This window comes from Belonocnema kinseyi, chromosome 1 (genome assembly GCF_010883055.1).
Source record: "Belonocnema kinseyi isolate 2016_QV_RU_SX_M_011 chromosome 1, B_treatae_v1, whole genome shotgun sequence".
Classification (NCBI taxonomy): Eukaryota; Metazoa; Arthropoda; class Insecta; order Hymenoptera; family Cynipidae; genus Belonocnema; species Belonocnema kinseyi.
Window position 1 is genome coordinate 41588838 of NC_046657.1, and position 9173 is coordinate 41598010.

Genomic DNA, 9173 nt, shown 5'->3' on the forward strand with positions numbered 1-9173 from the left:
CATGACCTTTTTTTAAATATTTGGAACGAATTTAAAAAAAATTAAAAAAAGAAGATTTGTGATTAATGAAAAGATTCTTCTGTAATAAAAAGTGTTTTCTCTACAAATTTCACTCTTTTGAAGTGTAACAATTTATTACATAACATTTTTCCCGTTCACCCAAAAACAATCGTAATTTCTTTTACTTTTCCGTTTTTCAAATAAAAGAAGTAGAAATATTATTTAATATTTACGTTTTTCTCTTTACTGCAAATTTTTCATTATTTGAGTAAAATATTCGATATGTTTAATGTTTTCTCTTCTATCTGAAAAATAAGAATTTGTAAACTTTAGTTTTGTCACTGTTTACTTTCCAAGCCACTTCATCTAAACCAAACATGGTTTGCTGGTTGCACTATTTTCAAATCTTTTGCCTATCATTCACTTCACAATGATTTACAACAATTCTATTTTGTTTCATGATTCTTATTTCTGTGGCTGAACAGCTGCGCGGATCTCATCGTCCCGCCAGGCATCACCAGACATTCTTCCTACAACCACAGTACCACACACTTCAATCGTACTTATAAAAATGATATCTCGGAATACAGTCCAGGCGCCCTCTATATTTTTGTTGTTTATAAGAGCCTCCCAAATTAACCTATCAACGTATTCGTTTATCTTATTCTAAAAATCTACTCGCACTTCTGGCTTCTGTAAATTCTCAATATTGAATCGCCTTTGTTTTGTTTGTTTGATTTTTCTTCTTCCCCATCCCTGACCTAAGTTAAAGATATAAAATAAGATCTTTAACTGACTCTCGTACATAGTACGTGGATCATTTCATGAATAAGCGAAGTATTTATAATAAATAAGATCTTTACCATCTTCTCTTTACCCGGGCGTTAAACGCCAACCTATCTATTCATGTCTCCTAGTAGAATGATTCTATCACCATAATCTAAATTACTTATTGTATCGTTTAAAGTGTCCCAGAAGGCTTCTTTCACTTCTCTCGGATCACAGTCAACTGGGACGTAGCTTGATCTTTAAGATCTCCTTTTCTTCGTTTCAGGTACAAATAAAATATATAGTTTCCTTACGTGCGTAATTTCTAACAACACAGGAACACAAACCGCCTGCAACATAAGAGGGCCTGCGTGTACCTTATGTTTTTGAGGTCGCTGAATCCGAATACGGTGTCCCTTTCACGCCATCAGATCAGTATCAAGGTCAGTTCAAGATCAAACCTACCAAAGTTATCGCTAACCAAATAAATTTAGGTACCTTCAGGTTTCAGTGGTCACTGAATTCGAATTCCGTGTCCGTTTGACACCGGCAGGTCAGTATCAAGGTCAGCTCAAGGTCAGCCCTACAAAATTCTATGCTAACCAAATAATCAGTGTTCGTTTGACGCTATCAGGTCATTATCAACGTCAGTTCAAGGTTATTGGCTGTTTAGAATTTGTAACCTTGTCGTCATTAAAGAATGCTATACTATCAGGTACTTTTTGAATGAATCAAATTTGAACTGTCTTAATACAGCGTTAGAAAGACTTTAAATTCAGTTGAAGTCGTTTCATAGTTACCCATTTTGAACCACGTGGATTCGCAACTTCTTTTAGAACTTACCCGTTACAGAAACGGGGACGCCAATGCCAGGTCAATGTGTTGTTTAAAGTATAATGCTACATATAAATAAAAATTCGATTCTTGTTTAAAACAACAGAATTTTTTTCTGAAGAACGCGTCTTTTTTTACTCAAATGACCTTCGAATACTCTTTACTTCATGAACGATCTTCATATCCTTTTTCAGGCACCAGCAATATTCAGACATCATGTGAGTATCCCATACTTATATCCTTTAAATTCATGAGAAACTCTAACTTTTCAAAATTTTCAATCATTTTAGCAACCAATTTTTTTTGATAGAGTTTTTATGATTTCCTAAAAAGTTGGAGCAAACTTGCGGAAAGCTTTGCCATGCTTCTTTTTCATCATTAGACATTATTTGCTCACGTTCATCATCGTTAAAAATAGCTCTTGTTTTTGAACCGTCAAATACTCCCTCTTTGATTTTAGCATGAGAAAGTTTAGGAAACTTCTCAAAAACATACTCTTAAGCATTTCTTTCTGTTTTTCTCATAGCCGTGACAAATTTTTTCACAAAACCAAGTTTTATATGTAATGGTGGCAACAGCACTTTCATTGGATCTACTACATTTTTCTTTATAATATTAAATGATCCTGGATTAAGATTTTTTTCGAAAAGTCCAATTTTTTGTACATCATGCTGCTCACAAGGTCGGCTATCCCATTCGCATATAAAAAACTGGTGTTTTGTAAATCGACTCGTAGACAAATTTATGAAAAGTCGCCGCTCGTTAGCATCATAAGGTATGCTTTTAAATTTTTGAACTAATCATTTCACATTATTACAATATACTAAGTTTCCTACTGGAGAAATTTTTTCTAAAAGGTCTATCTCGATCAAGGATTCGTATTCAGCGACCACTCTAACCTAAATTTAGTTAGTTAGCGATGAATTTTTTAGGTTTGACTTTGATACTGACTTGTCGGTGTCAAACAGACACCGGATTCGAATTCAGCGACCACTTAAACCTAAAGGTACCATGATTTAGTTAGTTAGCGATGTATTTGGCAGGTTTGACCTTGGACTAGCCTAGATACTGGCCTGTTGGCGTCAAACAGACACCGGATTTGGATTCACATACCTCAAAAGCATAAGGTACACCTAGTCCCTCTTATGTTGCAGGCTTAGACGGTTTGTGGTCCCGTGTAATTCTCTAATTGTAAGACCATTAATCTTTCGAGCATTCCAAACGCCCAGTCTCCATTTATCACTTTAAACTTGACCTTTACATTTACTGTGTTCAAGCATTTCGTCAATTTTCGTCTTATTAACTTTTAGTACAGCGGCGAATGTCAACCCTGCCACATATCTAAACAACCAACGCTGAAAAAAATGTAAACCTCTTTTTATTTTTGCAGGGTCAAGTTCACAGATTGAAAAAATATCTGGTGGGGACCGTGTTCCCGGCGAGCCTACTGGTGGGCCTTCTTCTCCTGAAAGAACTCATGAACATATAATTGACCTAAACCGCCCTCCTGCTGAGTCTCCTCGTGTTAGGTCCCGGTCTGCGCATTCCTGGTCGAGTTCTCCTCATACCATATTCAGGTCCCCTCATGCCAGGTCCAGGACTCCTCCTGCCAGGCGACCGCGTCCTGCCAGGCCCATAGATTCACATAGAATGGTTCCTTCTCCGGACGGATTTGGATGTGGACTAGACCAGATTCATGTCATTCAACTTGTTTCTCGTAAAAATAAGCACCGGCCATTCGAATTCCGCAGATACACTTGTGAAAGTAAACATGGATAGAAACACTGTTACCAGAATGGAGCGATATAATATGAAGTATACTCCAGTAGGTCATTTTTCGCTTGTACGAAAAAGCAACTCGAGACGATTCTAACCAAATATCACCTTCTCTTTGTTTCAATATAGATAAAAATATTACACAATCTCGCTCTTTTATTAAAATTCTATTTTTCAGTTTTATAACCTTCCTTTAATAAATAAATAAATCCCTTAATAAATTCATTATAACTATTTCCACAAAAAATCTAGTATTTTCCACTGTGAAATGAATGAATTTTATAGCCCATCTTATCATAAATATTCTACTCATGTTTCATAGTTCACTTTCCTCGAATCAAGTTAGTATCATTCGACTAGGAATTGTAATTTTTATATTCTCATCAGAGAAGGTATTAGATTTGTGTAAAATTTGACCCCCCCCCCCAGTTTTTGTCAAATGTCAACGTTTTGAGACCCCCTGAATCCGAAAAACAGGTTTTTGCGAATGTGTCTCTATGTCTGCATGTCTTTCTGTATGTCTCTCTGCCTGCAGACCCGATAACTTTTGAAAAATCAATCTATTAGATTGCCCTTTGGTACACTCGTTTAGTGTCTAGAAGTAAAGGTCAAGTTTTTCAGCCAACCATTTTGGAAGAAAATTCAAAAAGTGCGCACATTTTGAATATTTTTGAGATAACTTTTTAAAAATTCAAAAATTCCCTGTAGGGTTATTCATAAAATTGAAAAAATTTAACAATTTATCCTGCTGACTCTTTTGGAAAAATAAAAAATTACTAGAGTTACAGCATTTTCAAAATCCGGAAAAACAAACTAAAATGAACAATTTAAGCCAAACAACGCATGATAAGAAAAAAAGTCTGGAAAAGAAAAATGTTGCTTTTCGAAAGCCCTACAAGATTATAATAACAACTTTTTTAATTTGGTCGAAAAGTTGAAAATCCCAAATTTGATCGTACCAGAAGTGTTTGAAACCCCATGACTTTTTTCTATAAAAATCAAATTATCAGTTATTATTTTTCGATAGGACGAGTAGATTTTCTTTTAATCGTAAAACATAATATAATTTAAAGCTAAATAAGAAAAAAATAATCATAATAAATACAATTTGCTTTATATTTTGCAATTTATTAATAACTAATCCCTGGTAGAGTTACATAAAAAATGTATTATAATTGATATAAAAGTGTTGTGTATAATGTTGAAAAGTTAACAGGTTGGACAAAAGCGAGTGTGAAGCACGAGATACGTGATGAGAATGTGTTCGTTAAAGACAAAAGAGCTTTAACAAAAGAGAGTTTAAAATCACAAAATTAAAGTTGTCGGAATGTACAGTTGTTCTCGAAAGAGAATTCACAATCACAAAATTACAGTGGTGGATGTTTTCAGTCTTAATTTTAAAATGTTTGCGCAAGAATGTGTGAAAATATAAAGAACGAGCGCGTAGCGCGAGGTAAATACATAATCGAGCGCCAAGCGCGAGAACCAACAGTCGGGCGCCCTAGGCGTATATTCTTACTTATTTAAAATAAGAAATTTGCATTCCAGACTTTCCTAAAATTTAGGCACCCAAGAATTTGTCTAAAAATTTGAACTCTCTATAATTACTAACTAAAAATAAGTAAACACTATTAGATATCTGATAAATTATTTTACAGTGAATAGCCCCTATGAAAAATAAGTATTGGCATTGAGTATTGGAAAAAGTATTAGAGGAATTTGGTGTAAAGTATTGGCCTGGCGGATTGGTATAAAGTAATGGCCTAAATTATTGATTAAAGTATTGATTACGAATAGGCTATCAGAGTGTCAAAATTCAAGATGGCGGACAGAAAAAAATTATATTAAACCATTTTTTTAAAATGTGGTCGCCATATTTAATCCGCCATCTTGAATTTTAAAAATCTAATATATTCATAATCAGCGAGCAGAAAAACCTTTTGATTTACATTATAATGGAAATAGAAATAAAATTGTCGTCGTTCAAAAAAAAATACAGTTTTTATTCAAAAATTGTTCATTTCAAGCCGCCAAATTTGGTGTCGCTATTAAGAAAAAATAATTTTATTTTCAAAACCACGTTCTTTGTTAAATAAACAGCCATAACTTTTTCAAAATCCTGATCACATAAATCGAAAGTTCAGAAAACTTTACATCGGATATGATTATTTTCAATTTGTTTAGGACCGTTTTGATAGTGTATGGAGCGATTGAAGAAAATGTTGAATATATCTCTGCTGGGACTTAATACATTAAACATGAAAAAATGAACTCGCCTTAAATCAATACCCAAATTTTTGTTAGGTTTCGAAAGTTTAAATGTAATACAAAATTGTTGCATATAAAAAAAGTAAATTCCACGAGACCTTTTGAATTAACCAAAATTCATTAAGTTATTCATAATTATTCAAATTCTTTTGCATCTTTCTATTTCTTTAATTCTTAAAGGTATGTTCCCCGTTCAAAACATCTTTCGCATGAATGTGTCCACTTATTTTATTTTCGTTTTCATTATTTTTTGTTTCTCGCTAAAATCGTACATTATTCAGCATACAGCGTACATTATTATATCATAATTGTTAACGTTGTTCTTGTTTTTGATATTTATTATTATATTGTCGTTGCAAGTGTAATTTCTATTCCATTATTGGCTGCGTGCCTCTCCTCTCCAAGGGGGTCTTTCTTCGTTGTATTTATTTTGAGTTCCCGAGACTCGTATTGAGGACTATTATTTGACCAATTTTTTGTAGTGGAAATTCATTGTTGATAGATTTTCATTTTAAGGATAATTAGGATAATTTTTTCTTTGATTTTCGAAATTATTAGGAAATACTTGTGTTTGTTTTCGAAAATTATTAGGAGGAAATTGTATTTGATTTTGAAAATTATTAAGAAAAAATTATCTTTGATTTTGAAAATTATTAGGAAAGAATTGTCTTTCATTTGGAAAAATTGTAAGAAAAATTTGTCTTTTATTTTTAATATTGTTAGGAAAAATTTGTCCCTGATTTTTAGTTTTAACTTCATTTTGGGATTGGCAAGAATTTGAAATTTGTTGAATAAAACTTCTACATCTTGTTCGTTTTGACCTTGAAGTTGACCTTCATGGCCTTTTGAAGGTCAACTTTGTTTTTTAAAATGGAAGCACCCTTTTTTATATGTGCAATCGATGAAGCGGAAAATTCTAGGTTCAGGTACGTACCCAAGTCATAGGTCAATTGTAGCGTTCAAGGTCAGTTAGAGGTTATTTAAATTTAACAAAGTTTCCCAAGAGGTCAGTGTAATTCCTGAAGTAAATTTCAACGAGGAACTGAATGATGACCTTTATTTTGACCTTGAATTCGACCGTATGGCTTTTTGAAGGTCAAATTCGTTTTTCAAAATGAAAAACCCTTTTCTTATATCTGCCAGTACAATTCCTGAAGTAGGTTTCAACTAGAAAATCATATGTGAGCTGTATATTGATCTTGGTGATGATCTTCAAGGTTTTTTCAAGGTTTTTTCCAAGCAGTTTACGTTTACGTTTAGCATTACCCAGAAAGAACGACGTGGACGTAGTAAATTCTGTTCCCTTTGGGGTGCTTGATTAGCGTGAGTCCCCTTGTCTATCACGCTTCAGTGAAGATGTTCAAACTGAAAACCTTGAGTTTCTTGACAAAAAGCTATGCGATCGTAAAAATGTGTTACAGCATTACGAATCATCTCCCTATCAATCAAAGTAGCCTGTTGCAGAATCCGATTCTGCAATTCGTCTAAGCTTTGCGGTTGCGTTAAGTATACTTTTCTCTTTAAATAACCCCAAAGAAAACAGTCGAGAGGCGTCAGATGAGGAGATCTAGCAGACCACTCGATTTAAACCCTTCTTCCAATCCACCTTTGAGGGAACTGAGTATCCAAATATGCTCGAACCTCCCTAGCGTTATGAGCCGCTGCTCCGTGCTGCTGGAACCAAATGTTTTGAAAATTATCGCCTGTAATCTCCCTTATTCTTGGTACAATTTGGTTTCTGAAAAGCTCTTCTTATGCACGGGCATTGAGATTAGCATCGATGAAGAAAATGCCTATCAATGTATCATTCAAGGTACCCACCCAAACATTAATCTTTTGTGGATATTGTGTGTGACTCCAACATCCAATCAGGATTTGTGTCGAGCCAATATCTACAATTTTGCCTGTTAACTTCACCTTTTAAAGTGAAAGTAGATTCATCTGAAAATACTGTATTGTACAAGAAAAGAGGATCTTTATCAATTATGTCTATCATAATTTCACAAAATTCAACCAGACGATCAGGATCGTCTTCATTGAGCTCTTGTACCAGATGAACTTTGTAAGGATGGAAATTAATGCTTTTTAAAATATTTCTCACTGTCTCAGGAGCAACGTCACGCTCATCACTACCTCGACGTAAACTCTGAACGTTCTTGATAGGTCCATGATTCATAACGCGTCTTACAGTTTACGGTATAGGACATATGGTATCGCCTTAGGTATTGACTTAGGTATCGAAAAACTGCATAGCACTGTATAACTCTTCGGGGAGGAACAGAACTCTCACCAGAACACCTGGAACTTTTAATGAAAAATTTCCTTATGGTTTTACAATATTCAAAACGCTGTAACCAAGATCAATACAGAGCTCACCAATAAATTTTTAGTTTAAATTTACTTCAGGAATTACAGTGACCTCTTGGAAAACTTCATTAATTTAAAATAACATCTAACTGACCTTGACCGTTACAATTGATCTATGACTTGGGTACGTACCTGAACGTAGAATTTGCCGCTCTATCGATTGCAGATGCAAAAAAAGGTAGTTTCCATTTGAAAAAAATAAATTGAACCTTCAAAAAGCCATGCAGGTCAACTTAAAGGTCGAAATAAAGGTGACCATTGAATTCCTCGTTAAAATTCACTTCAGGAATTACACTGACCTCTTGGAAGACTCTGTTAATTTCAAATAACCTCTAACTGACCTTGAGTGTTATAATTGAACTATGACTTGGGTACGTACGTGAACGTAGAATTCTCCGCTCTATCGATTGCAAATGTAAAAAAGGGGGTTTTCATTTTAAAATAAATGTGACCTTCAAAAAGCCATAAAGGTCAACTTCACGGTCAAAATGAAAGTCACCATTTAATTCCTCGTTGAAATGTACTTCAGGAATGCCCTTCACTTTTTTTAAAAAATATTTTACCTGCAGAAATATCCAACCGTCACGGGACTTTTTAGACACCCTGTATATTTATATAATTAAAAATTTTTTCATAAGGACAACCGCAGGATTTCGCCGGGAGCGGGTGCTAATCTGGAAAATTGCACCCGCTCCCAGCGAAATCGCGGTAAAATTTCAGCCACAACCACGTCTCACGACCGTGAGATAGGTGGTGCACCCTAAGAACACGGAGCGACCCAAGGACTACCGCCTTCTGCATTTTTTCCGCAAGTATTTTAGCATATTGTTGACACGCAAGGATTCTTTTTAGGCCATTAGCGAGTGAAAGTTTAGCACCTCCAAGAGCGTCAATGATAAGGACGATTAGTTTAAGGTGGTTTTAGCGTGAAACGAAATCCATGCTAAAAAGCTGAAATTTTTATTATAACTTCTTTAACTATTTTTGAATACATCTGCGAAGTTTCAGATTGATTGACCGTCTATTTACAGAGAAATAATTAATTAAAGTTTCATCCCTTGGCCATGAATTACTATACAGCTTATGGCAATGACAAGTGAACTTGAGCTTAGAATCAGTGCCGTACTCACAAAATCCATGCTACGTATGCAAAAAACTAA